Here is a 19,987-nt window from a genome sequence, read left to right as displayed (position 1 = left end):
GTTGCTCTTCTCTACCCCTGGATTCTAGGTTTCTGGTTCCGTCTATGGAATTGATTTAATTACACTTTCTTTGTTGAGAAACTCATTTTCCAGTTTTTAACATCTACTAAGGCGGACACTGAAACAGGACCCCGTTTTCGTCGCGACTCGGCGATAGCGCCACCTGCTGGATAATAGGTAATATGGCAGTTTTTGTTTCTAACGCAAATTTTAGTGCTTTGTTTACTAATACAATGGAGTATATCATACAAGGTTTATATGATTATGGGGATACCTTAATTTGCCTGTTACTAGGTTTCAGTTTTCTTTTCCATATTCTATCATTAAGGAAGAATATGGCACTCCTAAGAACGATAGAATCTTTACGAACTAATAATGAATGGAAGAATATGGCACTCCTATGAACGATAGAATCTTTACAAACTAATAATGAACAACTAATTGACAGGATTAAAATTATTGAAAATTAGGGGTTATCTGAACAAGTGGATACTATGATAGACAAAATTGACTCCATATCCAAGGGTACTAGAAAGTTACCTGAAAGGGTTCAGGCTGTTGAATTTGAAGTTCAGACATTATCACAAAGTTTTGATAAGGTAACAGACAGAATGTACCTCCAAGATGGGAATCTACACGATATACAAGAAAAGTTTAAGGAGAACATGTTATCTTTGAAGGAAAAAATTAAAGCTTTGGAATCACAGGTACAGAATGGGGACCAAAAAATTGATACCTCAGTGAAATCACTAGAAACATATACAGGTCAGGAGATTCAGGATTTAAGAGAGACAATGATAAAAAGATTTGAAAAGATTGAAGAAATTATTGGAGCTGGTGAACAGAGTAAGGAGGCACAAGGACAGGATACAATGCCGCCACCAGCTATTAGAACTGGTTTACCCAGAGTTTTAGCGACATACCCTATACTTCATTCTGACAAAGAGTCAACTTCTAAAGGCTCAAAGGGAGTCAAAGAAGCTAGATGGATGCCAATAGCAATGAATGATCTGAAAGAAATTAAGCAAGCTATTGTTAATTTTGGCTTGCATTCTGCATATGTTAAGGAAATGACAAGGACTTGGGTTTCTAATGCTAGGGCTACCCCCCATGATTTCCATCAGTTAGTGTCTGCAGTTTTAGATAATGGACCTTCCTTGATGTTTGGAATCTATTTCAGAGAAGAATCCAAACATATGGAACAGCAAGGAAGAGCAAAAGGTGTGGAAGTTTCCCAAGATCAAATTCTTGGTGCAGGAGAATATGCTGATCCACAGGTCCAAGCTCTTTATGATGATGAAGTACTGTGTCTATGTCACCAAGCAGCTTTAAATGCTTGGAATAGGATACAAGATCCAGCAAAAAGGGTTGAATCATATACCAGGATTAGGCAGGGACAGAGAGAACCCTTTATTGACTTTTTGCAAAGATTAATTAAGGCTCTGGACATAGGAGTAACAGACCCAGAAGCTAGACAAATACTTCTTGAATCTCTAGCTTTTGAGAATGCAAACATAGAATGCAAAAAAATAATTGGGCCATTAAGGTCTAGATCAGCACCTATGGATGAATGGATTCAGCATACGATGAATGTTGAGACGTTTATCTATAATGATGAATCTTGAGTAGGAGAAGCGATTTCCAAAGCATTGAGGAGACATCAAACTGCCAGGTGTTTTAATTGTGGTAAATTAGGACATCTGAAAAGGGATTGCAGGCAAAGGATTTCTAGGAATAATATTTCTTCTGGGAATGACAAAAATAGGAGACCTCAGCCTTCAGGTATATGTAGACGATGCGGTAAAGGCCAACATTGGTCCAATGAATGCAGGTCAACAACAGACAGGGCAACCTGATATCATCGGGAAACTCCTTGAGGGGCCTCTCGCAGGCCCCCAAGTCGACAGTGGCCCAGTCATTCCCAGTCACAGTGGAGAACGTGCCTCACCAAGAAAATTAAAAGCTCCGATTTCTGTTGTAAAAAGTAATACTGGTCTAAATGATGAATTACACCTGGAGGGTGAGCCAAAAAACCCAGTAGGACAGAGTAAACGTATATTTTGGCAGACTTCTATTAATGATCAAAGACCAAAGCTAAGAGTCTGTACAAATGGCACTTTTATTGAAGGCTTATTAGACACAGGTGCAGATGTAAGTATCATTACTCCAGAATCTTGGCATCCGAAATGGCCTATTCAAGAGGTAGATGTTTAGTTCCTGGGAATTGGAACTCTATCTTGTGTAAAACAAAGCACAAGATGGGTTGAATGCATAGGGCTTGAAGGACAAATAGAAAGACTAAGACCATATATAGCAAATATTGCAATAAATTTATGGGACTGTGACCTGCTACAGCAATGGAATACCCAGATTAACATTCTTGTAGTTCCAGGAACTCATAATTCTGGGAAGGATATGATGAGGTATTATGGAAAAAGGTCACCAGCCATTCAGGCTGTACAAGAACATACAGCAAATTCCAAACCTTTAGAGGTACCAACAGCCCTACCTTTAAAATGGCTAACTGAGAAGCCAATATGAATCAAACAGTGGCTTCTAGCTGAAGATAAATTACAGGCATTGGAACAGCTGGTGCAAGAGCAACTAGATGCTCACCATATTGAAGAATCAACCAGCCCTTGGAATTCTCCTGCGTTTGTTGTAAAAAAGAAATCTGGTAAATGGAGAATGGTGACAGATTTAAGAGCTGTCAACAAGGTAATTCAACCTATGGGCCCACTACAATCTGGAATTCCTTTGCCTTCTCTATTACCAAAAGGATGGCCTCTTATAGTTATTGATTTGAAGGATTGTTTTTTCACTATACCGTTACAAGAAAAGGATAGAGAAAAATTTGCCTTCACACTGCCTACTTATAATCATTCTCAGCCTAATAGGAGATATCAATGGACTATCCTCCCACAGGGTATGCTCAATAATCCTACATTGTGCCAATATTTTGTAAGTAAGCCATTGGAAATAATTCGTAAACAATTCCCCAAGTTCATAATTTATCATTACATGGATGACATCTTGTTATCTGATTCAAATAAAGATACTTTAGAAAGGATGTTTGAAGAAGTAAAGAAAGTCTTGCCTAGGTGGGGTTTACAATTGCCCCTGAAAAGATTCAAAGAGGAAATTCTATTAATTACCTAGGTTACAGAATAGGGTTAGAGAAAACTAAAACGCAAAAGGCACAAATTAGGAGAGACCAGTTAAAGACTCTTAATGACTTCCAAAGATTGTTAGGAGACATTTCCAGTCTATGACCAGCTGTTGGGATAACACCTGATCTAATAGTTCATTTAAACAAAACCTTAGATGGTGATAAAGATTTGGATAGTCCAAGAAAACTGACAGCTGAAGCAGAAAAGGAACTGACAGTGATTGAGGAAAAATTACAGGAGGCACATGTGGATAGGGTGAACCCAAATCTTAGCTGCATCCTAGTCATATTGCCTTCCAGAATTTCTCCTACAGGGATTCTAATGCAGAGGGAAGATATTATTTTAGAGTGGATATTTATGCCTAATAAACCAAGTAAAAAGTTAAAAACTTATGTGGAAAAAGTCTCTGAATTAATTATAAAAGGTAAGCTGAGACTTCGTCAACTAGCAGGTATAGACCCAGCAGAAATTATAGTGCCTTTTACTACTGAAGAAATAAAAAAGTTATGGGAAGACAATGAACTATGGCAAAGAGCTTGTGCTAATTTTTTGGGAGAAATTAATAGCAACTATCCCAAAAGTGGTAGACTTAACCTCATAAAGAGAACTTCTTGGATTCTTCCTAGAATTGTACGTGATGCTCCAATAACTGGAGCCCGTACGTTCTATACTGATGCAAATAAATCAGGGAAAGCAGGTTACAAGTCAGATGAATTGAGTAAGGTGGAACAAAGCCCTTATAATTCTGTCCAGAAGGCAGAATTCAGAATTATATGCCATTCTTATGGTGCTAAGGGATTTTAAAGAACTTCTTAATATAGTTACAGATTCACAATATGCAGAAAGAGTTATCTTGCATATTGAAACCCGCTGAATTTATACCAGATGACACAGAGTTGACTTCATTGTTTATCCAGGTACAAGACATAATCAGGAACAGGCTTTGTCCGAAGTACATAACACACATCCGGTCCCATACAGGTCTGCCTGGTCCTCTAGCACAAGGCAATGCTGAGATTGATCAATTATTGATTGGAAGCGTGTTGCAGGCCTCAGAATTTCATAAAAAGCATCATGTCAATAGTAAAGGCCTAAAGAAAGAATTTTCCATTACATGGCAACAAGCTAAGGACATTATAAAGAGATGTCCTACTTGTTCTTTCTATCATCAAACACCGTTGCCTGCAGGGAGTAACCCAAAGGGTACTAAAAGAAATGAAATCTGGCAGATGGATGTGTTCCACTTTATGGAATTTGGTAAATTAAAATATGTACACCACACCATAGACACGTATTCAGGTTTTCAATGGGCTACTGCCCTGAGCTCAGAAAAGACTGATTCAGTAATCACACATCTATTGAAAGTTATGGCCATCATGGGTATACCTGCACAAATAAAGACAGACAATGGTCCAGCATATGTATCTAAGAAAATGAAACGCTCTTTTGCTTATTATAATATAAAACACATTACAGGTATATCAAATAATCCTACAGGTCAGGCAGTTATAGAAAGATCGAATCGTGCTATAAAGGATATGCTGAACAAACAGAAAGGGACTGAAAATACCCCCAGAAATAGATTACATAATGCTTTAGTAACCTTGAATTTTCTTAACGCTAATGAGAAAGGAACAACAGCGGCAGAAAGACATTGGATAATGGAAAAGTCTGCTGAACTAAATCAACCGATTTATTTCAAAGATGTGCTGACCTCTCAATGGAAGCCAGGAGATGTGCTACGTTGGGGAAGGGGTTTTGCTCTTGTTTCCACGGGAGAAGAAAAATTGTGGATACCATCAAAATTAATAAAGTTTCGATTTGAAGAGAAGAAACCTCTTGGAAAGGAGAAATGACAGCTCATCCACAATGATGATATTCATACAGGTGGTAAGAAAAACTTATAGTACGAGGGCAGGGTTCTCTTCTTATCTCTGCAGGAAAACACTCATCTTCAAAAAATTCAAGGGACCCTGGATGTTTGAATACTTACAGATGGAAACTATTTACAACCCAATAAGAATCGGCAAGAAAATCAAACAGGTCCCGAATTGATATATACATTGTATTGATATTGTATATTTACCATATTGCAGTGTACATTTCTACCTATGATTAAGATACTTATATATTGTTTGTGTATTGATATATATTTACCATACTGCAATGTATATTTGTACATTGTTTATATTTGGAGGTCATTGTCCTCATTTGTTTCACAGTCGTTTATTGTCTTAGTCTTTAAGTTAGATAGGTATTGAGAATTATGTAGATCAATAGTATTCTGAGTTTGTCATTTATAATTAGACTAATCAGGTTCTTTAGATACATAGAGATTATACTCAGTATAGATAGATAATCTTCAACCTCTTCAAAGAGCTGTAGAATGGCCTTTAATCTAACTCAGAGTTTTGTGGTAGTGAGACACAATTGATCCTGGCAACACCGTTCTATTCCCAAGAGAATGTTGAGCACCAAAGACACTCCACCTGGAGCCTTTCTTCTTGGCTGAACTGGTTTTTGGGCAAAGAAATGCCCATACCTCAACCACTGACAGAGATACAGAGTATCTGTGAATGGAAAAAACAGGACTGTCATATCCTGCCAAGACAGGGTAAGATAGTTTTGACAAGTTTCTTACCTTTGAAAATGGTATGTCAGTTATGTTAGGCCTTAGCCAAAGTTGGTTGCTTTAATGCTGCAAACGTGACCTTGGGTGATTGCCCAGGTAGCTAGTTGTCTCTGTGATTTGTTGCATGTTTTGGAAGTTATTTGATTGCACTTCCTAATTACTCAGGTAACATTATTTCCCTTCTCAGATCTTCGATGGGGTTGAAGACTATATAAATGTAGTTACTTTCCACTCATGACTTGGCCAAGCTATTTATTATACAAGACCTAAGCTAGTTAGAATAGGATATTTGTACTTATTGTATATAATTTCATAGTAGGTTTAGAACTCTCTTACTTAAACAAAAGGGGGAGGTGTTGCGGGAGGTCCTTCCGCTCCTCCAGCCAATAGCGGCTGAGATACCAGTCCATTGGGGCGTGGTCTCTCTCCCTTTAAAAAAGCGGCCACTTCCCTCCTTGCTCCGCTTCAGGCGACTAGACTCCCTTCCTGATTGCGTAGAGGGCTGTTATCTGGGACAGTGATCTGTAAGTTTTTTCCCCTTTAAATAAATAACCATTCTATTAATCATAATTCCAAACTGGTGTGGGATTTGTTTGTGACTTACGCCTTTGCCTTCACATGCACACACAACTGCCCATACACACATACATAATTAATCTGAGCATGTGTGAGAGTGGTTGAGATAGCCCTTTTCTTTGGTGGCTTCTGTGCAATGATTCGCATCTCCTGACCACACAGCATACTCTGCAGACCTCGAGATGGGCAAGGAGAACCTTCACATGGAAGGTTTTATGTGAAGCCAAGGATGAGAAAAGAGAGTAGCAAAAAGAGACTGAAGCCAAGTGAGCTTTGATAAATCTGGCCAAGAGTCTCCAGCCCAAGCTCAGGCCTTAGCTGCAGCACCACCAGAGAGAGGTTCTAGGGTGCTGACTCATTCTGCCTGGTGGGAGGTTAGGGTGACGTGGATGGGCAGATGATGTACAAGTGGCTGGTTTGCTTCTGGTGGAAAATTATTCAAAATAGGGAGAATAAAATAAACCCCATGCGTGAAGGCCAGGAAGAGATTGTCACATCAACACTGAACATATTTGAGTGAAGAATCAACAACAGAATCAGGATGTCATGATTTCCACCTTTCCCTTTAGAAGAAGTTTCCAGAATTCTTCAGTTCCCCTCCCACGGTTGACACCCTTACCTCACTTTCAGTTTTAAAGTTATTTCTATTCAAGAAATTCCATTTTTTGAATTCCCGTTTTACATTTCAGAAGACTATTACATTAACTGAAAACAAATGTCTATTTCCAAAGATACTGTGTGTGTCTGAATCAAGTGTTTCCTGGAGGCATCGTATATAATACAACCTGACCTTAGCGCTGCCTCTAATCCTACTAGAAGGCAGCCACCTAGGTTGGAATGTGGGACTTCCTGCCTCTTTCGACTTTCGTACTCTCGCTGCCCCAATACTGTGGTCTTGGTGTTTTCTGCTGAAATGCCACTGCCATCTTCTAGAACAGCTCTAAGTGTGCGGTGTGCTTGGATAAGCAGCATCCCTGATCTCTCGCGGTTAAATGCCACTAGCAGTCTCAACACATCAAAAGTCCATTTCACACTTGGTCACATTTGCAAGAATTTCTTAGGAAGGTACTTCTGTGTCCCTAGCTGGGAACCAGGGGCTCCAGTGATGAAGCCATTTACAACAGGACAGAACCAGGAAATCATCTCTGCTTTTCTGGTCCTATTGTCATTGGGACACACATATTCCTGCTGCTTTGGAGTCATGGCTTCTAAAATCATCGGAGACACAAATGTACAGAAAGACAAGTCTTGGCTCTGATTTCAGGGGCAGGAAAGTCTGATTTATATAAACAGGATTTTTCATACTCCCTTTCTCCTAGAATCTCCAGGACTCCTGAAACTCTTCAGGATAAACTTCCTATTGTCTTATTTCTGAAAGGCAAATAGAAATTTGATACCAACCTGACTCTGCTTTCCCAACCATTCCATGTCCCCTTCATCCTTGAGAAGGATTCTGCCATAGATCTATGACACAAGAACTGAAATTAAATAGCAACTCAAGGAAGGAAGGGTCTCCTACATCACAGATGGAGGGTACAGTCAACACTGGCAAGAAGCCATGGTAACAGAAGCCTGAACCAGCTGTCACACATAGTCGGGTAGAAGTGGCTGGTCACACTGCGTCCATAGTCGGGTAGTAAACCTGCTGGTCACACTGTGTTCATAGTCGGGTAGTGAACCGGCTGGTCACACTGTGTCCATAGTCGGGTAGTGAAGAAGCTGGTCACACTGTGTCCATAGTTGGGTAGTGAACCTGCTGGTCACACTGTGTCCATAGTCGGGTAGTGAACTGGCTGGTCATACTGTGTCCATAGTCAGGTAGTGAAGAAGCTGGTCACACTGTGTCCATAGTCGGATAGTGAAGCAGCTGGTCACGCTGTGTCCATAGTCAGATAGTGAAGTGGCTGGTCACGCTGTGTCCATAGTCGGGTAGTGAAGCGGCTGGTCACGCTGTGTCCATAGTCGGATAGTGAAGTGGCTGGTCACGCTGTGTCCATAGTCGGGTAGTGAAGAAGCTGGTCACACTGCGTCCATAGTCGGGTAGTAAACCTGCTGGTCACACTGTGTTCATAGTCGGGTAGTGAACCGGCTGGTCACACTGTGTCCATAGTCGGGTAGTGAAGAAGCTGGTCACACTGTGTCCATAGTTGGGTAGTGAACCTGCTGGTCACACTGTGTCCATAGTCGGGTAGTGAACTGGCTGGTCATACTGTGTCCATAGTCAGGTAGTGAAGAAGCTGGTCACACTGTGTCCATAGTCGGATAGTGAAGCAGCTGGTCACGCTGTGTCCATAGTCAGATAGTGAAGTGGCTGGTCACGCTGTGTCCATAGTCGGGTAGTGAAGCGGCTGGTCACGCTGTGTCCATAGTCGGATAGTGAAGTGGCTGGTCACGCTGTGTCCATAGTCGGATAGTGAACCGGCTGGTCATACTGTGTCCATAGTCAGGTAGTGAACCGGCTGGTCACACTGTGTCCATAGTCGGGTAGTGAAGAAGCTGGTCACACTGTGTCCATAGTTGGGTAGTGAACCTGCTGGTCACACTGTGTTCATAGTCGGGTAGTGAACCGGCTGGTCATATTGTGTCCATAGTCAGGTAGTGAACTGGCTGGTCACACTGTGTCCATAGTCAGATAGTGAAGCAGCTGGTCACGCTGTGTCCATAGTCAGATAGTGAAGTGGCTGGTCACACTGTGTCCATAGTCAGGTAGTGAAGCCGCTGGTCACACTGTGTCCATAGTCGGGTAGTGAAGCGGCTGGTCACGTTGTGTCCATAGTCGGGTAGTGAAGCGGCTGGTCACACTGTGTCCATAGTCGGGTAGTGAAGCAGCTGGTCACGCTGTGTCCATAGTCAGTTAGTGAAGTGACTGGTCACATTGTGTCCATAGTCAGATAGCAGAGATGAATTCTGTTTCTTTCTCCTTTTTATTCAGTCTGGGACCTCACCCCAGGGAGTGGTGCCACCTGCATTTAGGATGGGTTTTCCTATTTCAATGAATTCAATCTAGAATCTCCCTCCCAGATATTCCCAGAAGCTTGTTGCCGAGGTGACTCTAGATCTTGGTACACTACAGTCAATGCAAACCCTCACTCCCTGCTTAGCATGCCTTCACTCTGACAGTCATCGACCCTTCAGGTCCACTTTGGAAGAGTCTTCAAAGAGAGCGGCTTCAGTTTCCTTCCCTGTGGCACGGAAATGCTGCCCCGTTGGTTTCTGTCCCCCTTTGAGTCTGGATTAATCTGTGTCTTGCACCAACCAGCCAATAGACCATGCCAGTCAGGAGCGTCTGAGATTTGGCTGTTTCTGTTTTATTCCCCTTCAAGAATAGTTACCGTAGAAGAAGCTAGGATTCCTTCTGACCTTCATGGTGCCAGGAAGCCAACTGCTTGAAGTAGAAACCCTAACTCCTGGGCCCCAGTCCAGCTCAGCTCTCACCTGAGTGCGGCCAGGCGGCCTCAGCTGAACATCATGGGAAAGATTGTTACATGCTGGAATCTAAAATTGGAGAAACAATACAGTATTGTTTTAAACCACCAAGTTATTGAAGTGATATTATTCATTCCTTGAAATTTTCTACATTTATGCAATGAACTTGGGTGATATCTCTCTGCCACTGTCTCACTGTTGCTCCTCCAATGCCGCTAGTTTGTCTTCCAACTTGGTGTCCTCTTTGCTATTGTTCGAACAATATGGTGTTCAATTTGTATTCCCATTACACTCGTAGATATGGAGCCTGGACAACACACCAGTAGCCACCGGTATGTGAATCTCCCTCCGCCACCCACCAGCAGTTGCCCATAGCTCCTCTGGGAAGGGTAGGGTCTTTGGAGCCTCTTCCCCATAGCTGCTGGGTTTTCTGGCCTCACCTTGTTCAGGTGAGCACAGCTGTTGTGAGGTCATGAGTGCAGCAGCCGTGTCAAGTCCAGGAGGCAGCACCTACAGTTCCTTCCCACCCACCAGTTCTTACTTTCTTCCTAGCCTATCTCTGGCAGTGCTCCATGAGCCTTGAATGGGGAGAGCAAACCACCAAGTTCTGGGGACATCTGCTATGCAGCACTAGAGACTGAAACTCAACCCAAGAACTATTGTTTATTAAATACATACATACATAACTTCTCTTTCCCAGGATATATTTGTGCCTGTGCTTTAAATGTCTTCATTGGTCCAAGACTACCTGGCTGTCAACTTTCAAGATATGCACCTTTCTTGACTTCACTGATAGCCACGTCAGCCATCGCCATCTTGAAAACTCTGTTCAGTAGATTTCTACTTGTTACCATTTTTCTGAGGGAAATTTGTTATTCCAATCACCTCAGGGATAACCTCTCCCTTATATACAAAGGATAAAGGATCACTTATGACAAAGCACCCTGAGAATTGACCATCTCCTGTGGCTGTTCCTGTCCCTGGCTTGATGTGGCAGATGCAATCTTTCTTCGAGGGATGTCTTGGCAACCATATTCAGCATTTCAGTTTGTACTGCAGGCATCGTTTTTCCCCAAGGAAGAGGCTCATATTTAAATAAATCAACCCTGCAATTTCCCTGATTTCTTTCACCTTTGATCATGGGTTGCTTATCTAGCAGATTTTTAGAATATCCCAGTGTTATCATTCTTGTTGCCAAAAAAGAGCTTTGTTATGTCTCTATTGCTGTGTTTTATTAACTCGGAGGAGTTCACCCTCACACTTGACAAATTTCAAGAAGGTTATGAACTGCTTGTTGCTGTCTCTGCATAATCCTGCCATTGGCCTCCGTGAAGTGTTCAAGGACTTCCTCATCCATTTTTGGAGACAGCTCTTTTCTGAAGCCTGGAAATCTATGAGGAGTCCATTTTGATTTGCGATCTCTGTCATACCCGCTCAGCCCACACCAGACTCCCTGCAAGCCAGGATGGGAAGAAGTCTAAATTAGGTGCAATTTTGGCAGCTATTTTAAAATGTGCTCCATTTTTTAAAAGAATAAAATTAATAACAATTACTTTATACATTCTTTTGAAAGTTGAACACATTAGTTCAACACAAAGTATTAGGTCGATGACAGCTGCTTTGGTGGTGTGACTTACTGCCTTGGAGCAAAGTTCACTCTGGAAACACTTTGATGTTGTGTCTATAGAGGCCACATGGGCACAGCATCAAGGCAGAGAACAGGGATTCAACCTCATCTCGATGAACTGAAGACAAAGTCCAGGAAAAGAGCAGGTTTGTGGAACTGAGACCTGTCTTCTACAAAACCATGTTTCTAGTACGTATGTATGGGTGTATTGCCTGCACAGATGCCTGGCACCATGGGTATGCCATGCCAGGGGAGGGTGAAAGAGTGCACTGTATCCCCTGGAACTGGAGTTACATACGGGTGTAAGACACTATGTGGGTGCTGGGAATTGAACCTGGGTCCTATGGAGTATCAGCCAGTGCTCTTAACAGCTAAGCCATCTCTCCATTGCTGTGATCTATTTCTCTCTGTGTCCTAGCATGATCACGGGACTGGGTCGCTATCCCAAAACTGTGGAAGGGAACAAGATAATAGAAGATTAAGGTATGGATGTCCTAGGATATCACAAATGGATAGTTCCCCAGACACTCCCAAGGTCAAGACGGAATATCTGAGTCACAGTGCTAGTGGTCTGGCAGAGCCTCTCCTGTCTCTGCCCTTGGAGGGAATCAGTAGGGCTTATCCAGGATCTGTGGATGGGTTGGTTTGTGTAGTGGTTTAAATGAGAGATGTCCCCCATAGGCTCATGTGTTTGAACACTTGGTGCTCAGATGGTGGCTCTGAGGAGGAGGGAGGTATGGCACCTTTGGGAGGTGGAGTCTTGCTGGAGGAAGCACATCACTGGAGGAAGGCTTTGAGTGCCTGACCACCAATCTTTGTGTTCCCCCCCTCTCTCTCCTTCCTGCTCCTGCCCCCTCACCATGCCCTCCCTGTTTCTGACCCTCTGGAACCACAAGCCCAAATAAATTCTTTCTTCCCTGAGTTGCTTTCAGCTGTGGCTTTTACGACAGCCACAGAAAAGCGACTAATGACACACAAGGGCAATTAGGTGATGTGGCCACATCCATTGCTTTGCTTCACCATGTGCTCTGGGGTGAACGGAGCCTCTCAGCTAAGCCTGACCCCGGTCCATAGCAGCCTGAAACTGTCAGAAAATCAGGAAGCCAAAGTTCAGAGTTAAAATAACTGGCCCATGGTCTATGACTCCTCTGGTACAGGAGAGGTAACCTGAGATGTGAATTCTCCAGTGCTGACAGAGAAACCGCCCCCCCCCCCCCACACACAGAGCCACTCCTAAGGCAAGGTCAGGACTATATGCTCTGCACCAGTCCACGCCCCACTCTGCAAACCTGCAGCCAGTCACCCGTGCGTTCCCAAGTCATGTGAATGGGATAGGAGAATGTGAATCGGGAAGGAAAAGTTCACCTTGCAATGAGCAGATGATGGGTACCTTGTGCCTGTAGCTACTTTGGGCATGTGCATTCCATCCTGCACCCTCACATATCTGACAGGTGCTGAAAGTCTCTGTTGGGCTGGACCTGTCACTAATGGAAAAGGTAATGATGATTGCAGTAATAAAGTTTTATATGCAACGAGAGATTAACTTCAAGATTCATTATCAAATCACATACACCTGATAACTATTAAACTCTTCACATATTCAAAGCAGCCTGAGTGGCAGGTACTACCCATAGTGCACACGAGAAGCTGACAAAGCTAGGCAGGGGTGCATTAAGTGATTAACAGAGCTAGCAGATGCGGTGATCTAAAACCAAACAAGGCCAGGGAGGTGGCTGAGCAGGTAAAGGAACTTGGCTGTCAAGCCAGAGTTTGATCTCTGGAACCCACAAGGGAAAAAGAGAACGAACTCTTTTAGGCTGTACTCTGACCTCTGCACAGTTCCATGGTGTGTGTGTGTGTGTGTGTGTACATGCACACGCATGTGCACACACATCAATTCATAACTAATTAATTAACTGATATAATAAAAATATCCAAAACTAGTGACTGGGTATACGACAAGATTTAATCACTAAGAGACTGGAGAATATATTTAAAGTGGGCAAATTTCATGAAATATAAATTAAACTAAAAACCTGTTAGAAAATTAAAAGGTTCTAAGAAGGCAAAAGTAGGCTGTAACAACGCGTTGAATATGGAGTGTAAGGTTGAAGGACATGTCAGGAATGATGGCCAACCCCTGGCCAGGCAAGCATACAGAATACTGCTATAAAATAATATTTGGAAGAGAAGATTTGGAGTTTAGCCGTCACTATATTAATTTTGAGTTGGCTGTTGATGCTTATGTGGATATTCCCAGTACAGTTGAACTGAACTGCACAGAGGTCAAGGAAGGGACAGGGGTGGGAAGGAAGTCTGAGGAGTGAGCCTAAGGGTCAAGAGTGTCTGCTATCCACATTAGGAGATGCCCAGTGGAGGGTGCTTCCTGCACTTGAAAGACATTTTCAACTAGTGGGAATGGTTTGCTGGTGGCTGACTTCTCTGAGGTGTCTCTATAGTGTAAATCAAAAATGTCCCCCACTGTGCTAGGTAGATGGCTCAGTGGGTAATAGAGCTTGCTAGGCAAACACGAGGATCTGAGTTCAAATCTCCAGCATCCTTGTAAACGTTAGTCATGGCTGCATGTGCACCTGTAACCCCAAGCGATGTTGGGCATTGTCACATGAGGGTTGACGGGGCTTGTTAGCTGTCAGCCTAGCCCAGGGTTCAGTGAGAGACTGAGAGACTTTGTCTCTCAGGAATGAGGTAGATTGCCTTCTCCAGCATTTGAGCAGGCCATGTATGGGCATGCATGCATATCTACACACACACACACACACACACACACGTACATACACCACACACATACCACACACCATATGATGTACCCCACGCACACAATGTGACTCACAGTTCCTATTTTGAGTGTTGTCTCCCAGGTGGTGGCACTGTTTTTGGAGGGTATAGAGCCTTTAGTGGCTGGGGCCTGGCTAATAGAAGTGGATCAATAAAAGCAGGATTTGCGACAATCCAACCCTTGGCTGTTCCCTGGCCATCAGGATTTGAGGACTCTCCCCCAACCCCCGCCCCCATACATGATCCCGCCACTGGGCATTTTAGTATTTGTGTGGTGATAGGAAACAGCATCACAGTTTTTCATTTCTTCTTTTTTGTAGCTCAGAATCTTTGAGGTTGACTTCAGAATCTCAGACTTAATCAGCAGAGGTCATTCAACCCTGCCCGAAGCCCTTCTTTTCTGGCACAGAGCTGGAAGCTGAGCTACAGCCGAGTGATATCTGTGCATCTGGATGAGGTGATAAACTTCAAAGAAGTCCTGAAAATGTTCAAAGGTTGACTTCAGGAACTCTGAACTCTTACAAGAGCTTTGCATGCTGTTCTGGGTCTCCCATAGGTGTCAACATACAGACTCTGAGGGGGAGAAAGGACTAGAAAATCCATTGACCTGGAGCTAGAGAGATGACCCAGTAGTTAAAATCTCCTATCGCTTTCATAGAAGACCCAAGTTTATTTTCCAGACCTAAGTCACATGGCTTGCAACCGCCAGGAATTCAAACTCCAAGGGAATCTGCCGCTGTCTTCTGGCGTCTGTGAGCACCTGCACTCATGTCTGCACACCCTCGCACAGAAATGTTCACACACACGCAGTGAAAAGTAAATAAATAGATTGTTTTTAAACCCAGAAAATGCATTGCCCTTCTAGATTAAGGAAAGCCTGGAAGGCATTGTTGGTTTGCCTCTATAAATAGGCCCTCAGCTGGAAGGAAATTTGGGGAAATTTTTCAGGCCAAAAGAGCTTCTTGTTTGTTTGAAGAGGCATTGGTTCTTGTGGGTTTCTTTTTAAAGTTTGCGTTGGTCAGTTCATTTCAAGTCATTTTCATCCTGCTCTCCCGAGAGGTGTGGCAAATCTTTTCAGATGCCATTAATGTATTGTGCAATGCCTCACAAAGAGCAACGGGTTCCAGATGATACAGAGGTAGGCAGGTCCCCAGGCCCATTCATTGCCCTTCCTGCCCAGTGGGAACACAGATGCATGAGCTGGGTCTGAGCAATAGAGCAGCAGATGAAGGGCATCCATGCCACTCTGGGGTCAAAGGGAAGACTCTCACTGACTGGTAGGGACCGGTGGCTCAGGCGGCTTTGGGGAAAACAATGAGGAGGGTAAAGGGGGCCATTAGAAATAAAGACAGAGAGAGACAACATTCTTGTGTGTGTGTGTGCGTGTGTGTGTGTGTGCGTGCGCACGTGCGTGCATGTTCATGAGTGTGTCTCAGTGAATGTGCATATAGCTGTGAGTGTCTGTTCTTGTGTTTATACATGTTCATGTGAGTATACAAATGTGTGAATACTTCTGCAGAGGCTGGAGGTCAATGTCCAACATCATTCTTTCTTAATTGGGGTCTCTTGTTGGACATGGAGCTCACTGCTTTGTCTAGATTGGCTGGCTAGCTAGCCCTAGGGATCTACCTGTATCTACCTCCTCAATGCTAGAATTATAGGCATGCCCTGCCGTGCCTGCTTTTGTGGGGATGTTAGGGTCTGCATTTGGCTCTTCATATTTGCACAGTGATCTCTTTACCAAATAACCTGTCTTCCCAGCCCCAAGACAGCATGCCCTAGTGCTGTGTGAACAATCTGCCATGCTTACACATTATACAAGACTACTATACGGCAACAAAGCCCTGTCCTAGTGACCCAGAATGACCAGGAGCGAGCGGGCTGGAAGGACTCTGTACTGTAGGCAGACAAGAGAAAGAGCCCACAGTGTGTTTTATGTAGCTGGTCTGTGTGGGTATTGGCTAATTTTTAAATAAAATAGCATCCTGAAGGCTTACTCCTAAAGTACAACTCCTAATGGCCTCAGGTAGAGCCCCGGTCAGAGCCCTGGTTGACCTGGGGGAAGATCTCCTACTGCAGCTGAGTCACACCACAATGTGCGCAGGTCAAAGCCCACGCAGCTATCTAAGCACGTCTGCAGAGACGCACTTTGAGAATTGTCTCCAACATGCAAGCATCACTAGAAATCAACATCTATAACCACTCTGAAGAGTTATTTTCCCTTTAGTCTTCAAAAAGAGTCCATTTCACCAGAAATCCAAGTCTTTGGTTTTGATTTGTTTTTGCTCAAGTTGGTATGTTATTTGAAATGACTTAGTTCAGCTGGGTCATGATCCCTCTCAGGGTTGAACAAGCTTTTCACAGGGGTAGCCTAAGACAATCAGAAAGCAGATATTTACATTATGATTTATAATAGTAGCAAAATTACAGTTATGAAGCAGCAATGAAAATAATTTTGTGGTTGGGTCACCACAGCATGAGGAACTGTATTTAAGGAAGGTTGAGAACCACTGACTTAGACAACAGAAAGAATTATATATGGTCACCCTCTAAGACTTTAAAAGGCCGCATCAAAGCTGGACTGCTCCTGATAGATGAACTCTGTTCAGTTGGCTCCACAGTTATCCCTTCACTTTTTACAGATCTTAAATGATCCCTTCTATCACAAGAAACCAAAAACCTCCATGACTGAAAAAAATTAGTCAGGTGATATCTCTAGCCTTTCCCATTGTTAGGGCAGCAGGATAAACACCAGGCATGGCAGATGGGCTTAGCATCCCCGTGTCTTCCCTGACAACTGCCTATCATCATTGCTGTTAAAGGTATGACAGCAGGGACCTACGGGCGAGTCAGCATTGGGAGTTGTGAGTACCTCCCGCAAGCATGAGGGCAGAGGGGACTGCAGATGGCATACCAGCACTCCTGATTCTTCCTGCTTCTGTCTCCTGCCATCTGAGGTCAAAGATATAAATAAATAAAGCAGGTGGCTCAGACACCTACTCATGGCAGGACTGGGAATTCACGAGCCTGGGTCTGGATTTGATGCCTTTGGATTCTGTAATTATGATAGATAATAAATATTTTTAATATGTTGAGGATGTGGGATTATTTTAAAGATATATATTTAAATTATTATTATTATTTTAAATTATGTATACGCATGTGTATCCACATGTGGGCATATGTTCACATGAGTGCTGTTACCTTCAGAGACCAGAAGAGGGAGTAGGATCTCCTGGAGCTAGAGTTGCAGGTGGCTGTGACCTTCCTGGTTCCTGGTAACCAAACTCAGATCCTCTACATAAGCAAACATGCTCTTAACCACTGGGCCATCTCTGTACCCCTAGATGTTATTTAACTACATCTATTTTTATCTTGCATAAGATTTTATGGAACCTATTTGGTTTGAAATTTGTCCTGCCTTATCTGATGCAAAATGATCTGAGAAATTGTCTAAAGTGGAGTTCCTACTTACTGGAATATTTGGGGGTTCACAGACTGCTGTTGACATTCAGCTTTAACCCCACAGTCTCAGGTAATACAGTTAATCCACTTGAAGAGTTAAGTGTTCTTAGATAGCATAACAAAGGCATTGTGTGTCCTGTGATGTTGTGTCATGTTTTAATGGTCATTTATGGACAGCTCTTTCCCCATATAAACATACGGCATGATCTTGTCTTACTGACAGTGTCTATTGCAAGTCTGCATTTGTCTCTCATAAAATCTGTTCTTGGGTGAAACTAACAGATAGTTCAGTAGGTAGAGGTGCTTGTCTCAGGCCTCATGATTTGAGGACCATCCCCATGGTGAAAGGAAAAAAAACCGACTCCCACAAACTGCCCCTGACTTCCTTACATAAATTATAGATACACACCATATAGTAAATAACAACAATAATACATAATAAAAATTTATTCCTGGGGCTGAGGAGATGGCATCAGAAGTAAATAGCCACTCAAGCATCGAGACCTGAGTTTGATCCCCAGCACTGATATAAAAGACAGAGCACAGGTGAATGCCTGTAACCTCAGTGCTGGGCAGGCAGAGACAAGGAGGATCCCTATTGCTCAGTGGCTAGCCCCTCTATCCAAATCCATAAACTCCAGGTTCATGAGATGGTTTGTCCCAAAAAGTAGAGTGACAAGAAATGGGAAAGATAGTTGACATTGACCTCTGGCCTCTATATCCACACATGCATGTACACACACACACACAAACACACAAACACACAAACAAACACATACCTCCACTTAAATTCATCCCTTTCTGTCTTGCTTTCGGTGATATTTTCTTCCTTCCTTCCTTCCTTCCTTCCTTCCTTCCTTCCTTCCTTTCTTTCTTTCTTTCTTTCTTTCTTTTTTTTTGTTCTCCAAAGTATTTTCTGTCAACATTTTCCCTAAAGATGAAAATTGCCACCCCACATAAATCCTCACTGCGAGAACTGCTCTGCACAGAACACATGGCCAAACGGTCACTGTCTCAGCTTGTCCCTTGATGTGAAGGTTGGTCATGGTATATAAACTCAGATTCTTTTTCCTTCAATAAGAATAATGATTCTCCTGTAAAATAGAAAATGCAACTTATAAATTATTCAAAGCATATGTGCACAGCCTATAGTCTCAGTGCCATTTTTATCCATCTTAACTGAGGTATCTGTTTTCTGTTGCTGTGGGTAACACACTTTTCGTTAGCTATATTTTTAAGTTAAAGAAGACTAGCACTCACTTTTTCCAGCATGCCTTGACCACTGCTCCTCTTCAGGTTGGTTTCTGTGCAATGCAGAAATGAACTCATCTGTTCCTGCTGAGGTGTGATGTATATTCCAATGTACAGCCCAAAACGCTTGTGTGTGTGTGTGTGTGTGTGATTAGTGTGTTTGCATGTGGTATATTTGTGTATGTATGCAGAGGTCAGGTCAGCTGTGGGTATCAATCCTCAGGTCTCTCAATGGCCTGGAACTTGCCAGGTAGGTGAGGCTGGCTGGCAACAGGGATCTGCCTGTGTCTACTTCCCAGCAGAGGCTACAAGCACCATCACAGCTTCCAGAATAAATCTTCTAGATTTTTTTGTAAACACTAACACAAAAAATTGAATTTTTAAAATTCCAAGTATGATACTTATTTATCTATTTATCTAAATTATGTGTGTGCATGTGTATGTCTGAATGTGAGTATAGATACCTGAGAAGTCCTGCAGGAAATCAGATCCCCTGGCGCTGGTATTACAGGTGATCATGAGCCAGCGGATGTGGCTGCTGGGAGCTGAACGTGGATCCTCTGCCTACCAAGCTGTCCCTCCAGCCACTCAGGCTCAACATTTTAGACTAATATCTGAAAGTAACTTTTAGTGAATCCATAGCAGCAGCAGCGAGAAAGCTGTTACTCTAAAATCCACAGAACGGACAGGTATTCCCAGCTCAGTATAAACGTCTCACAGAGTCCAGTGGCGAGCAGGCATCTGATGCAGTTGCCCGAGTGCAGGAGTCACGCTGGCATTTGGCTGAACCACGGCTAAAGAGTCCACAACCACCCACTGTGCTAGCTGCTAGTACAATGGCACTGGCGAGATTGCCCAGCACTTAGGAACACACACTGCTCTTGCAGAGGTCAGAAACCTGGTTCCCAGTGCGATTGGGCCCCTCACAATCACCCACAACTCCAGATCCAAGGGATTAAAGCCCTCTTAGGGCCTTCGTGGGCACCCACACGCACATGCACATACTACCTTGTGGCAAGTACACAGAACTAAATATTAAAAACA

Source organism: Chionomys nivalis, chromosome 19 (assembly GCF_950005125.1).
Source record: "Chionomys nivalis chromosome 19, mChiNiv1.1, whole genome shotgun sequence".
In the NCBI taxonomy this organism is placed as follows: Eukaryota; Metazoa; Chordata; class Mammalia; order Rodentia; family Cricetidae; genus Chionomys; species Chionomys nivalis.
Note: the sequence above shows the minus strand (reverse complement) of the source record.